This window comes from Myiozetetes cayanensis, unplaced genomic scaffold (genome assembly GCF_022539395.1).
Source record: "Myiozetetes cayanensis isolate MyiCay16 unplaced genomic scaffold, myiCay2020 scf12, whole genome shotgun sequence".
NCBI classification, from domain to species: Eukaryota; Metazoa; Chordata; class Aves; order Passeriformes; family Tyrannidae; genus Myiozetetes; species Myiozetetes cayanensis.
This window is the reverse complement of record NW_026086826.1, coordinates 3,979,284-3,996,318: the sequence shown is the minus strand read 5'-3', so window position 1 is coordinate 3,996,318 and position 17,035 is coordinate 3,979,284. Positions and strand designations below refer to the sequence as shown.

The window sequence follows — 17,035 nt, the reverse complement described above, 5'->3', positions numbered from 1 at the left end:
GCTCCCAGGGAGCCTCTTACAGCTGGGGGCACTGTGTGCTGCCACTGTCTAGTCTAATACCACCTAAAGCCTGTAAACTTAGTAGCTCCCATCTCCTTACCCATTGGAAAAGCTGCTTTTGGACACCAATGGGAACAGAGCAAACTCCCCAAGGCCTGGAAACTCCTGCCAACCCTGTCAGCTCCATTGGCTCCTGGATGCCTGTCTTGTTCCTGTGCTGCACCCCTGAAGGGCTGGAGCTGAGCCAGGCCCAGGGAGAGGTGGGAAGAGGCTGGAGGTAGCTGCAGAGGCGGGAGCAGGAACTTCCCAGTTTTTCCTTTCACTGTTGGTCCCACACCTGCAAATATTCCCTTGGCAATATTCAGCCCCCTGGGCTGCTCTTCTTTGTGCCCATTACCCCCATGCACTGTCTGGATGTGCTGGGCCCGTTCCTTCCCTGCATTTCACCCGTGTCACTGGGAGCTCCTCTTCTTTGTAAGGAGCTGGGGCAGCCCCAAGGCTGGGAAGGGAAGAAAGAGATGGTTTGGGGCATTACTGGAGAGCAAGCAGGTGCTCAAAGCACTGGGACCTCATCCCAGAGCCACAACTGCCTCCCTGCTGCTCCCTGTCTCCTCCTCACCTCCGGTCATGCAGAAACCTGGCTCTTACTCAGCCCGGCATTTCAGTCCCAGCCATTACAATGACAAGGGCGATAAGAGATTCTTATCACAGTGCTCAGAATCGATTTGAAGCTGAGCCCCTTCCCTACACTCCTCCTGCTTCTCCTCACATCTGCTGGAGCAGCAGTCCCGGTGCTGCAGAGGGACTCAGCAGCTGGGCCTGCTGGAGAGCAAAGATGACAGTTTGGGGTTCAGAGAACCCTCCAGAGACATGTCCCTCAGCCTAGCAGCTTCAGGAGTGTCCTCTGGCTGGAGACAGAGCATGGGACAGGAGCCAGGACTGCCTGGGCTCCTTCCCGCCACGTGCCTGTGGGAGAACTGCTCAGAGTCCAGGGGCTGCAGGAGGGACAATGCAGCTCTGCATCCCTGGAGGGCACTGTGAGCCTCTGTCCAAGGGGATCTGGGCAAAAGGTATGGCCTCCCAGCTGAGGCAGGAGCTTTTTCTCCTCCTTATGCTCGGGTGGAAGGAAGGAGAAGGTCCTGCTGACCCCACGAGAGAGACTGAGAGCATCCTGCAGCCCTGGGCACCAAGCCTGAGGCTCACTGCACCCTGCTTTACTACAGCCATCCAAAGAGCTCTCATTTTCTACAGCTCAGTGTGGCCTGCCCTCATTCAGATCTCCTCCTGATCCTGATCCTGTCCATCCACCCATGCTAGAGGGGGACATATCCTGCCCTCCCACACACAGCTCACGGGGACAGTGCTCCAGGAGAAGACACTTCCCGCTGGCAGAGCAAGGGGCTCAAAGGATGAAGTGAGTGTCTGTAAGCCCCAGCCACAGCACAACAGCCAGCGTCCCCCTGGCATCACTCCAAACTGCTGTCCCCTCTCCTGCCTAGAGGCTGCCTGTATATCTCTCAGAGGAAGCAGAGGCTGCACACAAGTTTCAGTGATGTGTGGGCTGATTTTGCACAGCTGCCTGGTCTTTCGATCTCTCCCTGCAGCCACCGCCTCCACCACTTACAAAAACTCAGTTCCTCCCACCAGCCTCAAAAGGTGGCCAGATCCCTGCTCGGAGCAGTCCTCCAAGACTCACACCAGCCCAAGGTTCCACATTTCAGTTTCCCCCTTCTCAGCTGCAAGGTGGCCTGCAGGACGCTGTGTGCCGAGGAGGGGAGGCACCAGGACCTGGGAGCACAGCTGCCCACAGCCAGGCTGCCCTGGGCACTGTGAGTCCCCAGCTCTTGGCAGTGCCTTGGCTCAAACGCACGAACTTTTGCTGCAAACCTGCAAAGGTGAAGCAGGACCTCAGCCCCTGGTGGGGAAACTGAAATAGGAGTGGGTTGTGGGCTTGTGCAGCCACACAGTACAGCTGCTGAGGGGAGTGAGACATCCTGGTTTGGAGCTGCTGAGGGGACTGGGACAACCTGTCTAGACCTACTGGAGGAATCTCATCTCCTTTTGAAACCTTGAAGTTGCAGCAGCTCAGGCCCTGCAGATGTTGCAAATCCTGCCTTTCCTCCCAGAACTGTCTCTGGAAGGGCAGAAGCACAAGGCAGCGGCAGGGGAAGCACCCAGACAATCAGGGCTTGTGAGGAGATGAAGAAAGGCCCTTCTTGTCAGCGGGTGCAGTCAGGGTGAACCCGGGGGCATCGCAGGATGGCACCCCAGGTACTCCAGCTGTGCCAACTCTCCAGCCCAACAGAGAGGGGGCTGTTGTGGGCCCAGCCCCGGCACAGGGTGTCACCGCCTGCCTTGGTTAGCGGGGATGCTCTCTCTTTGTGCCTGCTGGTTTCTGCTCTGCTGACCCGCTTTGCTCCCTCGGCCAGCACCATCCATCAGCTCTGGCAGCCGTGTCAATTCCAGGGCTCCGCAGTGCCATTCCCCAGGGGAAAAAAGCACTTTTTTTTAAGGGAAAGGAGAAGTATTTTCTCTCCTGGCATGCTGCAAGGCTCCCTTCCTCATAGACATTTAATGCTCAGTCCAGACCAGGCACAGCATGTGCCTGCATTTTTCATTCTGCCCAGCCCCAGTCTCCCTGATGGAAAGCAGGGCCACAAGGGCTGCAGTACCTGCAGTGTCCCTGGTGCAGATGTGCACCAGCCCTGCCAGAAGTTGGGAGAAATTAGTCTGGCAGGGGCCCAGCTCTTCACATGATGCCTTATCGGGGCTGGCTGCAGCAGCAACAGCTTGGGGAAGGCGTTGTTTCCTGTCCTATGTCCCACTTGTCAGCCCGGCAGGTGGCAGTGGGGATGAGCCAGGGGTGGCAGGGCAGCTGTCAGGCTGGGTCAGGCTCAGGAGGACACAGTTGCTGGGATGAAGATGGAACAGGGCGTGTTCACACCTCTGTCCCTGAAAGCCCTTCTCCAGGAGATGGCAGGTTTGAAGCATACGCTGGCAGCAATGCCCCACGCATGAGTGCTCGCCACGAGGCTGTGGCGCTGGAGGCTATTGAGCTGAGTGGTGCAAAATAACAGGATCCTAGGAGCAACCTGCATCCTTTCCTCCCTGCTTCCCTCGGCCAGGGTCACCCTGCAGTGCTGGACATTGCACCAGCTCTCACCAGCCCCAGCGTGCCATCCTGAGGTCAAGATGTGGGGCAGGACCCAACCATTATCAGGGCTTTCTGCCTCTGTCCCAGCAGTCCCACTGCAGCAGCAGAAACATCTGCCTCACCTCTTCAATCAATACTCAGCTCTTAATAGTCCTGACAATTCGCAAGAAAACAGGGGCATTAAACGTTAATTATATCTATTTGGATTCAAAAAATTTTACTACTTAATTATAGCCAGAGTCATAAAAAGGTGCAGAGCAAGAGGTGCTGCTGTTCTAGAGGGTGAACAGGGCTGAGCATTCCCAGCCATCCCAAGCTCTTGCTGGGCAGGGATGGAGGGATGTCCCCACCATGCCCACCGCATGGCCGGACCCTGCCCCTCGGAAGGGGCTGTGAGGGGGCTGTGCTGGTGGGGGTGTGCAGTGCCAGAGGGGTCTCGGGGCGCATGGCAGGTACTTGCTTAGCTGTTGCACTGGCGGGACCTGGCCTGCCCCAGCCTGTGGGCTTCTAATTTACTGCTTTCCTTTTACCGTAAAACTGAAAGGGGAAGGTGTACCCTTTAATCACTGCCTTCGGGGCCCCGCCTGAAACCACACAGAGACCAAGCGAAGGCTAGGAGTTAATGCTCCTTCCGACACCTTTTTATGATTCATGGGCCTGACCTTGAGCCATAAACCGCTCAACCTCCCCGCCACACTGCCAGTATTTACAGCCTGCAGGGGCCACTGCTCGCAGCCACCGATGCAGCCCCACGGCCGCGCACGCCGGCACAGGTACAGAGCCAGGGATGCAATAGGCACGCAGCTGGAGATGGCTACACCTCTGGGGATGCCCACCTGGATGGGCAGCCATGGGTGGATCCTAACACAGCACCAGAGATGGAGATGCACCTAGTGCACTATTGAATCTGTGTCTATGCACGCCTGTGTGGGCACAGGTGAGGGCACTGAGATGCCCTCAGTGGGGAGACCCTGGAGATGCACATAAAAGTGTGTTTCATGCAGGGAGGTGGGCACCCAACAACACGCCCAGCATCCAGCAGCACACGTCCCATCCCCAGACGCTGATTCACAGACTGCCTTGGTGGCACTTCAGAGGTATGCCCAGCCATCAGGATTCATCCCACTGCAACCCACCAGCCTGTCAGCCCCAGGTCTTGCTCCAGAGGTGAGACCCATGAAAGCCTACGTTGGTCTAAATTGGGCCAGGGTAAGGTCTACTGGTTAAAGCAACAGGTGCCCCTCTGGGTGGGCTCAGGTCAACCAGCTCCTTGCTTTATGCCTCAGTTTCACCACCACCACAGCAGGAAAAATAATCCTGACCCATCATGTTTGCACGGAGTTGGGAGGCCGAGCTTGTTAATGTTTGCGAAGTGGGTTTGGCTCCTCTGATAGAGGAAGCCAGAAATGTGAAGGTCATTATTATTAGTGGGATTAAGGGAGTTGAACCCAGAGCCAAGGGGTACAGGGGAACACAGCAGCTCTGCCGAAGCAGCAACAAATCGCACACACACACAAACTCAGAACAGTGAAAAATGCTACTATTGTAGCTCATTTTAGAAACAAAGGGTAGAACTAGAGGGCTGCCAGAATGCCTTCTAAAACTTCTGTGAAAAAGTACTCTCCAAGAACACAGATGAGACTGAGATAGGCCATTCCCAGAGACACCCAGAGCCTGTCAACACCCATTCAGCACAATGCCCAAATCTCCCAGCACAGGCCCACGAACATCACTTGCCAACACAGCCCACCTGGTCCTCACCAGACCAGGAGCTTCTCCTCTGCCCCCACTGGGATACTACAGCACTGGCCAACTTGCCTGGAACAAAACCCTCCCTCTCTTTTTTTCAAGTTTACAGGTTGTCAAATTTTTTTCTTTCCTCCTTACAAAACAAAAGAGGGAAAAAACATCCTTATCTCCGAAAGCAGAGTTCAGGAAAAAGCTACTGGTCTTTTGGACTCAGTGAGTCCCCATTGGTAGCCTGGCTTGTCACGGAAAATTTATCAGCCAAACACAGTGCTGGTATAATGTGCCATATAACTAGTGCATAAACAAACTTCAGCATGATAAATGCCCTGCTTTGAAGCCATAAAGTTATTAGCTAGTGGCTGTTAGCTACTGCTTAGCATGGGACACGCTCCTTCCGTTAACCCCTGGATGCCCCAGAAGTCCAGGGAGATCTCTGGAGGGAACAGTGGGAAAGCATGGAAGGATCTGGCCAGCGAGGATGCTCCTGCTGGCACTTGTCTGTGCACATTGTACCCGCTGCGAGGGCTGCAGCAGGGAAATGCTTGTTGGGAATGGGCTCTGAACGCTGGTATCCCCTCGCTGTCCTATTCGAGCTCCTCTCCTTCCTTCTGCTCCTCGAGAGGCAAATGCAGAGGAGAGCAGGGCTGGGGCAGTTGGGTACGTGCCCATGGCTCAGACCCTCTGGGCCTGCACCCTTTTCAGAGAAGGGCTAAGATGGGAAGGCAGCTATCCCACCAGTGCCCAGGTCACCTCCCTCAGATGAAGAACTGCTGAGGGCTCTGAAACAAAAGCCCGAAATTTTCCTGGCAGCAGCCAGGCAGCGAGCTCCAGTGAGGTGTTTAGAGTTCCCTCTGCTGCCTGCAGTGCACGGCTGCCTGCAGCTCCTGGTGAGCTCAGCCTTGCTGGAGGCTGCGAGATGTTGGAGGAGCAGAGCCGTGTCCCAGGGCCAGCACTGCTGGCTGTGAGCTGCTCAGCACTGGCAGAACCAGCTGCCAGCAGTGCCACAGCTCCTGCCAGCACCAGACCTGCAGAGCATCCTCCACTGCACAGAGCCAGGCTGTGACACCCATCAAGGACCTCTGGGCGCCCAGGGCCATTTCCTGCCCCTCCTGTTCCACCGGACTAAGGCAAGGAGCTGATCATGCTAAGGATGGCAGCAGGTCTCTAACGCTCAGCCCAAGGCACGGACGGGGCTACACAGCAGTGTGGTAACTTCTTGGACACACAGCCTGGAGCCCCAGGGCTCCAGTGGGAGATCCTGGTGCCCAGGGGCTAACTCCCATCACTCTCCCAGTAAAACCACCCCTACAAGGTAGCAGGAGATGTCTCAGCAGGGCCAGCTAGGGGGGCAGCAAGACTCAGTGTTGCCTCAGCGCCTGTTCCTCATTAGAAGCCCAGTGTTGAAGAAACTTGTAATTAGAGCCCTGAGTATTAATTAATCTTCATGACCCTCCTCTCATTTTCCTTCTACCGCTCCCACAGCTCAGGAGGTCAGCCTGGATTATTAACACACACAAGCAGAAGATGGCAAGCTCTCCAAGAGGGTTGGCAGACCTCAGGCCACATTCCTGTGTTCAGAGCAGCTGAAGGCGCCCTGTCCCTCCCCACTAGCATGGTTCCCTTCCCTGTCTCCACTCCCTCATGGCTAAGCTTGGTAGAGGTCACATCTCACTATCTGGGCACAGTCAGCACCCAGGAGACAGCATTAAATGAGCTGAAACCTCGCAGAACAAGCAGAGCTGATTTTACGCTAACTCTGCCTGCTCAATCCCTTGCAGAGCAGCTGAGGGCAGAGCCCTGCATCTCAGGGGCCAGCCTGAGCCTCACTGGACACAACCTACCCTTGGAGACCTCCCAGCAGGATGGAGAGCAGAGCAGCCAACCCAGCCAAAGACACCACCAAAAGGTCTTTGAGCATCGCATCTCCGCTCATCCAGGTCTTTAAGAGCCTCAGCACTAAGAAAGCAGCCCTGGCACATGGAGAGAACATTGCAGACCCTTCGTATAGCGTGGTCCCTTCATCCCAGGGCTGTCCATGCAGACTCAGATGCTTGGACTTGGCTCCTGGGATGGCCAGACTCCCCGGTAAAATGCTGCCCAGGCACAAGCTGAGGACCGATATGCTACAGAGCTGCCACAGAGCAAGAAAGTAAGATATTAAATAAATTCAAACTTTTCTGACTCCCTTATAACCACCAACTTCTTTCCTCATCTGATTTTTCCCCTTTTCTGCTGCAGCAATAAAAAGGGGAAAATCAACATCCAAATGATCTTGTTTATGGCGACTAAATAAGCTGCATGTGCTTAATCCGTTAGAGTTTAATGAATTTACGACTTGCTTTGGAATTTGACAAGGGCTGTAAAAGAGTAATTAACATTTATCAGTGTGTTTTTTACACACACCCCACCCTCCTCCCGCCTCCCTTCCCTCCTCCTGCCGCCTGTCGCAAAGCAGCACCGGGTATCGGGGGGAATATAAAAGTGATCAATTAATTCTTAATAATCTCAGGGAAAGATTGTAGAGTCACAGTATGAACTCAGGGAGTGTCAATAAACATGCCAAAGGTTGGTCCCCCCCCCCTTCCTGGCGCTGCTGCAGAGGAATGTGGGTAGCCAGGGAGGGGATGGGGTTGTGGGGGTGGCGCTTTGTTGGACCAGCCCTGCACCTCTTTCCTTCTCTGTCACACTTCACCAGCCTCCAGAGCAGCTTTCTGTGCTGCAGTGGCCTCTGTGACAGAGTGACAGTGAGCAGGGGGCTGGTGACAAGCGGGGTCCCATACGACACAGCAGCAGTGGTGATTTGGAAACACAACCCCAGCCACTAACTATGCCAGCTGATAGTTCTGTCCTAAGAGACTTGAATCTGTTGAGAGTGACCCCAAATCTTCTCCACTCTGACCACAGGGCAGCTGACCATCTGCTCAGATGAAGAGTTGCCCCCACTGTCGCTTGGCACAGGCAGCTGCCGCTGTTTCAGCTGTACCAGACATAAGAGTACAGCACTGTGACCCTCAAGACAAGCAAGGTGGGGTCACATCTTGCTTGTGCCCGGCCCTCCCAGCTGCTCAGCTGCTGTGGAGCAGGGAGGCAAACAGGGATGCAGTTCCAGGGCTGCAAGGGGACAAGCCTAAGCTCCCCACACCAGTCCCAAGGTGGGCTGAACATGATCTAATCCCAGGGGATTTCTGTGCTGGAAGACCCAGCATGCCCTGCCCTGGGCCACCTCCCTTTCCAGCCTGTAGGTAGGGCATGTCCCCTGCTGCTGTGACTGCAGCACCCTGTCCCCAGCAGTGGCCTTTGCAGACATGTGTGTGCCCAGGTGCAGGGAAGCCTCATGCCTGGACACCCACGGGGGAAGAGAAGGGTCAGACCTCCTGGGGGCCAGCAGGCTCCGTGGAGGAGACAAACAAGCATCTGGGTTTGGCTGTGGGGCAGAGGGTCCTGGAGACCCACAAACAAAAGCTCAGGATGATAAATCCTTGGAGGTTTGAGACTGTCCGGGGATCTGCTCCGGACAGAAACAAATTCTCCCTGTCGAACGTAATAGCCCAGAAATAAGCAATGAGGCAGGGATGGAGAGGGTTGGACTCAGGGGGTCTGGAAAATCTCCACCCAGCCCCACGCAGAGCACCGGTGGGGGTAGGAGGTGAAGGCAGTGATACCCTCCTGGCAGGCTGAGATCCCCACGCCAGGCACACACCTGGCAGCTGGATGAGGAAGACTTGGGATTTCTTGTGGGGTGAGACTTACTCAAGCCAGCCTGAGTGCAGGATGGGCAGGGAAGAGAACGGGAAAGTAAAAGGATGAACTTGTCTTTAAATTACCTCAACTGGTTTGAGACCAGTTGGGTGACATGGGCTGCAGGGTTGGGCAGGGAACAGGGCTGAGTCCTCATGCAGGGTGAGGAGGTGAGGGAAGGGGAATGTAGCAGAGGTACCCTGCATGGCCAAATCATTGGAGAGCACTTGATGGCAGGCTTGTGGTGCTGGGAGCTGCACAAAAATCTGCCCATCCTGAACACACGCAGCTGGGGGTAAAAATGGAGTTCTAGGGAAGGGTTTCAGGCCACCAGGACTGATCCCAGCACAGAAACATCTGCTCTGCTCACTAGGCAGCAGGCCTGGGTCTCCACTGCATGAGTGGTGCAGGCAACAACCATAACCAAGGCTCCCAAAATCTCTTGGGAACCACTCCCCAGTGCCAGCTGCTCTTGCAGCACCCTGCATTGCTGTCCAGGCTCCACCACAGCCCCCCTGCATGACCTCAGGATCCCTCCTCTGCTGCGGAGGAGAGGATGCTGTGAGGCAGTGGGGAGGCAGAGGGGGGGCTGCAGTCCCCCTGCCTGGGCTGGCTCAGACCCTCCCGTGTCAACCTGTCTAAACAGCACCTCCTCCTGCAGAGACCTGGCGCTGGGGGTCGGCAGCTCAGCATCTCTGGGATTCGTCACGGTATCACTGGAGTTATCAAACAGCAGCTTGGAACAGGCATCCCAAAGGGTCGGGTCAGACCCACCATCAGCCAGCTGCCAGGAAAGCAGCCTCTGGGGCAGGGATGGGACTCAGGTGGCACTGGGTTGGTCCTCCCTGGCCACTGACGCCTTGCCTCACATCAGGCACACGGTTTCACCTCCGTGCAAGGCTGGAACCTCCTCACCTCATCCCAGTATGAAGGCAGCTCTCCTTAGGGAAGGAACCAGGCCGTGATGGGCAATGCCTGGCCATTGCTTGCTGCTTCACAGAGGCACTAATGGATGGGAGACAGCCCAGCCGTGCCCCCACCTCACTCCGCTCGAGTGCTGCTGACAGTCGTAACAAAGAGCATTTATCCAACTGCATTCCCAGTTTCTCCTGCTTTCCATTTCCCTTTTCTGTCACTCAGGTGTGACAACTTTAATACCCATCAATAACAAGGTGGAATGGTAACCATAACAGTACCTGTAGCCCTGTGTCGGCTTTTCTCCGTCTGCAGGGTCACACTTTGGGTGACAGAAGGGTTAGAAGGAGTTAACAGGGACCCCCAGGTCCCCTAAGTATCTTGCTCGGGGTCTTAAGCCCATAAACAGTGGTGCTAAAGATGATTTTAAGCCACGATTATAAGAAATCTATTGATCTTTTTGACTCTATAATGACAGATTAACCATTTTAATAAAACACCTATTAATCATGCATTAACCCTTCTCAGCTATTTGTACACTGAATACCAAATTGACAAGGGCATTGGGATTTCTAGGAGGCTTTTAGGAGGGGGAGGGAGGGGAGGTTTCTTTAGGTAACAACAACAACAAGAAGAAAATAATGCAAACTTACAGAGGGGGAGAGTTAAAATCATACGATGAGTGGCAGTTGCAGACGCCTGGGGCCCTCTTTGGTTGTCGCTTCTATCTGGCAATCAATTGACAAGAAATTGAGATTATGAAACATTGTGCCTGTGATCAAAGAAGGCGGGCATCCTTCCCCCATCTGAGGCCAAATCTCCACTCCCCCATGGGAACAACGTCAGGGAACACCAGTGATTTGGCCTTTGGCAGGTACCAGGCAATGCCGACACCAATTTTAGCGTGAACATGTCCACCAGCCCCATGGGTCTTTATGGCAAACTCTGAGCAAGACTTCAGCATTCTAAAGGTGGATCCTACCAGAGCATCTAAGATGCCCACGACTTTTTTGGGAGACTTCATCTGGAGGGGCAGAGGAGAAAGAAAGGGAAATGAGGAAAGCAAACACCCCACCAGCTCAGGTCATCTGGGAATGGGCACAGGCTGCTCACCCACTCTCCCTGCCCTCCCTTGAAAGCCACAGCATTGGTGTGGGATGGTCCAGCTTGCGGACCTGGACCGGCACAGCCCTGGGGCCTCTCGTGTAAGCGCTGGGGAGGGGGCGGGCGGCGCTTCCTCCTGCGCCAACCGTTGCAGCCTCAGAAACCACGAAGTCCCCGGCACACCAGGAACTGCCTGGAGGCCGGGGCTTCCTGCAGGTGCCCTGAGCTCATGAATCACACCTTGTCAGGGCTCGGGGTGCCCAACGGCTTGGGTGACCACTGAGATGCCCAGGGAGCCCTGCCCCGGAGATGCACCCGCCTCCCCACCACGCCATCCCAGCCAGGCGAGGGTTAAGCAGGCATTAATCACAGCGTTTGAGAGACATTTCAAAGCCCCTTCCAAATATTATAAAAAATGTCTTTAATCATCTAATAGCGCAAACTCCTCCGATGATGGATGGAGGGAAGTCGCCTCTCTCCTCCTGATCCTAACAGATGAGGCTGAAGAGCTGCTGCTCTGGAGGGGGGGAAAGTTGGGGAGGGAGCTGGGGGAAGAGAAGGACATTTCTCAACCTCCCACCAGAGCAGTTATAAATATGAGGTCATACAGCAAGAGATGATAACACATTAAGGGCTCTTGAGATATTAGTCTGTCAGCCTCGTTAGACACAGCCTATTTGGGGCTGACTGCGTAATTAGAGGCTGGGGTACCCATAACTCATTGGTGTTTAGATGGTAGGAAGGGGCTCCAGTCAGCATCACCCTCAGCACTCTCAGAAGTAATCTTCATCAGGCATTAAACCCTGCTCCCTGCTGCAAAAATAACCCTTTTCCCTCCAGGAAAAACCTCTCCTGTTTCCCACCTCCTGCCCATCCCACAGCCCTGAGCCCACTGCATGCTCAATGCACCCACCCCTGCCTCTCCCCTCCCCTGCAGGTGGGGAACAGGGTTGTGACTTGGCCAAGGTGCCCCAAGGCAGTTACTGAACAGGTGGAAAAGTCCTGGCTCCCAGTTCCCTTCCCATGCAACAATCCATTGCAAGAAACCGTGCTCTGCTCTGCAATGGACTGCATCCCCCGAGAGACCCTAGACAGCCTCCACAGCAAGTCTGACCCTCCTGCAACCTTCTGCCTTCCAGGGAACAGCTCCAAGTTGGGCTGGAAACACCTCAGGGAGGTGGATATACTTGGACAAAGATGATCTTGGGGAAGGCTGAGCACAAATGAGTCCAAGGAAAGGCAAAAATGTAAACACCCCAGGGCAGCTGGTCACTCCTGCCCTGCTGCGAGCATCCCCATGCTTGGTGAGGAACCTGGCGAGGAGCTGGGCTTTCCACGTCCTCTCCACTTTCTCTTCTCAGTTCTGCCTAGGTGGTGGTGAGCCTCGACTCGGGCAGGCACTTCCCAACCAACCCAGCCAAAAGTGAAACAGGGAAGGGGAGTGTTTCCCTTCCGCAAGCGCGCAGAGCGAGGGCACCGCAAGAGCCGGCTCTGGGCTTGAAAGGGACCAGATGGAGCAGTGAGCAGGGGAAGGCAGGCAAAAGCCAAACCCAGCCCCATGCACCCCACAGAGCCTTCCCAGCAGCACATCCCTGTAACTCCTCTTGCTCTGCTGGCAGGGGGAAAATTTAAGGCATTGGGAAGGGCAGGGACATCAAATGAGAAACAACAGCCCTCACTGCAGGGACTGGCCTGACACTGCCAAAGTCCGTGGCGTGGCCACCCAATGCCTCATCCCCTCTCCCTGCTCGCCTGCTGTAGCTGGGGAGGGGGCAAGGGGTCCACAAAGGAGGGGGCAACCCCATGGCTTCCCAGGCTGAGGTAGGATAATGAATCCTGATGGGGGAAGTGACCTTTTCCAAATGCCACATGTCATTGGATTTTATATCACACCAGGACAATGTGCCATGGGTATTAAAATCGTTTTTCCAATAGAAGTGTGCGTGTGTATGTGCGTGTCAGAGAGAGATGTGAGAAAAATAAAATTAAGATGTGAAAATTAGGCTGCCTCTAAACATAGCCTTTAGAAAAGACTTAGGTCCTCACAGAGCAGGACTGACAGAGAACATCCATGCCCTTTGCTCCCGAGATCACAGATGATTTTGGCAAGGGAATACGACTTGTCCGAACTCTATGACAGAAAAAGAGAAAAGGATCTCAGGAGTCCTGATCCACATTTCTGAAGTTCTGCAAAGACTTTCACCTCTACAGTGTCCCCTCTGCCATGGAGGGACATCTCCAGGGCTGCTCTACCCACAGAGGCATGTACAGACACGTATGGAGCATAGATCACCTTGTACTTGTGCTCCTGGACACCCACAGGTGTTAGCCTGGGCTGTGCATGAGGAGAAAGTAAGTCCTGCATGACAGTCAATGCCAACTTGCTCAGCCTCACCTGGGATGCAAAGCAGCCTGTATCCCTGTGGGCCAGCCTGAAGATGTGTGCAGAGCATCCATGGAGTTAACCACGCACATGGGTATGGACACTCTCCCCCCTATATGCCAGGATACATTCCCATGTGAAAACACAGTGTGAAAAGGGAGGCTCTGGAAGACAAATTCACTTGAACTCCAGCCCGTTCCCTCAATCTGCAGGGCAATTGTCCGGCTGAAACAACAATGCTGGGACAAAAAAAAAAAAAAAAAAAAAAAAGGACAAGCTGTGCTTGTTTATTCAGCTTCTTTCTCCCTCACTCCTCTTGACAATACCCTGACACCGTGTCCTGCCGCGCCAGGGCTGCAACCCCAATGGGCTAAATTTATCCCAGCTGGAGCCCTGTTTACAAGTCTTGTCCTGTTTACAGCACAGTCCATCCTGCCCCAGGACCAGGCAGTGGCCATCTCCAGGCCAGGGTGGACAGTCAGTGCCTCACCTTCCTCAGCCTCTGCTGTTCCCAGGCTGCCCGTGTGGTCCCTGGAAAGATGCCCAGTTCTCTGTACTTGCACAGAGGACAGCTCTGTGTCCCCCTGCCCACCAGGAAAGCAAAGGGGAGATGTGGGCTAACATGGCCTGCTGCTTGCCCAGCATGTCTACGTGGTGGCCCAGGAGGCCACAGCCTCCATCACTGCTGGCACCAGTAAAAATTTCAGTTGCAAGTTCAGCAATGAGGGTGCAGCACATTCCATGAAAAACCATCTGGGAACAACCATGCTGCGCCACGGAAGCAATAGTGGAGCTGAACTTCTCGTGCTTTGCTCTCCCTGCCTCACACTGCAGACACCTTTTTTTTTCTGCTGTCCCTCACCCATCCTGGTCTCCCTGATGGGCTCATGTGGGGTGGGAGGGTAGAGCAGGCAGGAGCTCAGCCCTTCTTCTGGGTGACAGAACTGGGTGTCACACCAGGGGGCTGAATGGTTGAGCCCAGCCGGGTGTGATGAGACGAAGGTGCGAACAGACTAACCTCGAGACATGGAGATGGTGCTCACTGCCCACACCCCCCTTGCATTCTTCCTGCACAAATTCCCATCTCTGGTGGAATGCATTGGCCATGGTTTGCTGGGGAGCTCACTGTACACCCCAGTCCAGCTCCTTGCCCAGAGTTTTGGAGATGATCTGTGCCTGACTGTGGGTGGGGGAGAATTTGCATGTAAAGGCTTGTCTACATGAAGTACTGCTCCTGAGAAGCCCCCCAACACGATTCCCAAAACAATACCTTGCTCAAGTTCACCAGACCCCCCTTTCTCTCTGACATACAAATGCAGCTTTTGAGGAATATTTCACAAGTCAGAAAATCACCTCCACCCTCCATTCACATTCACTTCCAAGTACAGGAAGGACATTAAGGGAAGGGCTAATGGAGTGGCACATCTGCGCACAAACACGTACGTGTGTGCCCCTCACACGTGCAGCTCCTCATCTCCGGAAGAAGATCTTCTTGTCAGGAAGTCACGGCCCTGATTACTTTGTCTTCCACGTTTAAGAACATCCCTAACTGCTCCTTGGATAGCTCAATTAGTAAAGTGAATATATTATATAAAGTCTAAAAGATTAAACTATCATAGGCAGCCCATAATTTCATGAAGAAGTCAGGGGAGCATATCCCTCTTATTAACTCTATAACAAATGTGATGAAAATGTTCAAATAGAATGTTAATGCAATGTTACGTGTAATTTTCCCAGGCGATTTTCTGCTGAAATATTTCTTTATTAATAGTAATTGAGGGTATAAATTATGAATGAGGCGATTTTCTCCTTTCACTGGGAAAGACGTACTAATGGCAATAATTCTTTATAATAATTTTTTGGGGGGGGAGAATGGGGAAGGAGCTGGGGTGAGGGGTTTAAAGAAAAAAAAAATCTTTAAAGGGATTGCAAAATATATAGACTAGCAGTGCATGTTTTATGGCAGGGCGCTGTATTTTATATCCATGTGCTGGCCATCAGTCCTGTGTGGGTCTGTACTGCCTGTGCACGAGGTTTGGGCCTCTGGTAAAGGCGATTTCCATCTCTGTTCTATGTGTCTAAAGCCTGGCATCAAGTGAGGGGAGCATGAGAGCACCAATGCTGAGAGTCTGCAAATTCAGGACTCCCTGTTTCACTGCCTAAGGGAAAAAGGGGCAGGAAGCACACAATGAGCTACAGGCACTTCTGCTTAGTAGGTGGGTACTCAGGGATGAGTGGTACAGGCTCTTCTCCATTTAATAAAGACTCTGACACCTTTCCATGCTCCCACCAGAACCAAAACCACTTCTCAGTGCTCGTTTTTTGGGATGTGTTTCACCAGCAATGCAGCCTGCTGATCCTGACCCCCCAAGCACCTCGACTCCAGGGAGATGTGTGGCAGGGAGGCTTGGTGCAGCAGCCACTGAACCTTGTACAGCCTCGAAGCAGAGTGGGTCTGAGGGCTATGCTGGCTTCCAAATGCCACCCCCTGTGTGGGACAGAGCCTGGGGACACACACACACACCCCTGGCCAGCCCAGGGCCACGCGCTCTCACACCACGGACAGGCAGCACCGAGCAGCACAGCTGCTCACAGGGCAACAAAAAGTCCTTTCTGTAATGCCAGAATGAAAGAGGCGTTTTACAAGGATTTCAGAGCTTGCTCTCCTTCAGGTTTGTATGGTTTTTTTCGGCAGACCAAACAATTTCAAAATTTTTCCACTCAATTAAAAGAAATGATGGTTCGAGTGCAATTCTTAGCCCCTTGCTCCTGCACACATCTCTCTTCTCTAAGAAAGATAAAGGAGAAAGAAAAGATGGCATCCCTTAAATTTTCATTACACTTCAATTGGCTGAAAAAAAAACCAACTCTGAAAGGTTTAAAACTTTTATACCAAAGAATCCACTTTTCTTCCCTGTTTTATTTAAAACTTTTCCCAGGAACGAAACTTTCTGAACAAGCTCTAGACTACAACAAGCATAAGAAGAGGAACCTCCTGACCCCAGGCCTTTACCATACAAACTACAGAGCTTAAGCAAGATAAAAAATGCCTCTGGTAAGGGATTCCACTGAGGGTGGGCAGCACATACTAGTACCCAGGGGGTACAGATGTGCCCCACATGAGTGCAGGTCTGCTGGGGAGTGGGTGGCTCTGCTCTTCCCCTGGGGGGCAGCTCTCACATTCCCTATTTCTACTGGGGGATTCCCCCTGTTCAGGCTCAGGCTGAGCTCTCCACTGGACTGGAAGAAGAGCCAGAGCTGGTCCTTCTGCAGGCAGCCAGGCTGTGCTGCCTTGTCTCTCCCCTTCTCTGGGGGCATGGACCCTCAGGCCCTGCCTGCAGCTTACCCTGCACCAGCAGACTGGGCGAGAGGCTGCAGAGAAGCGGACAAAATCAGCGTGATCCGTCACCAACCCTCCTCAAAATTAGGTTAATAATTTATGATGTTAAATGGGACAGTTAATAGCTGGGCCAGATGATTCCTCAGCTAATCTAGAGCACGGGCTGAGCTGCAACGAGTCCTCTGAGAGTTCATTACACTCCCCAACCCTCGGCGCTAGTGCTTTTGGCTCTGCTGATACCTACGGGAGGCTGTGGCTGGTGCCGCTGGCAACGCGCCTAAGACTTGCCCCTCATCAATTAAGAGAAATAAGGAAATCGACAGGAAAATTAATTTCCAAAGAGACAATGCCTCTGACACCCGCACTGCCCTCAGAAAGCCGGGGCGGGTGGTTATCTGGGAATCTGCCTGCCTGGGGAGGAGGTTGCGTTCGCTGTCTTGCAGAGCGAGGTCAGGCTGCTTTCCTGAGGGCTGGGAGAGAGGGAGGGATGTGACTGAACAGAAGGTGCTTTTGCTCCCAGGTCAGTCCCAAGCAGGCTCCTCGTGAGGAAGGGTGCTCAGCCACATTTGTGAGGAGACACACCACCCATGCCTGCTGCTTAAAGCCCCCCAGCACCCCCTCCCCGGCACAGGGTGGCTCACTGGCAGCAAGG

At 53.8% G+C, this 17,035-nt stretch overlaps 1 protein-coding gene across 4 annotated transcripts in view; it reads right to left on the bottom strand.

The window, feature by feature from the left end:
- Positions 1–17,035, bottom strand: part of RNF220 (ring finger protein 220) — a 214,952-nt gene that overhangs the window by 117,648 nt on the left and 80,269 nt on the right. The window lies entirely within an intron of this gene.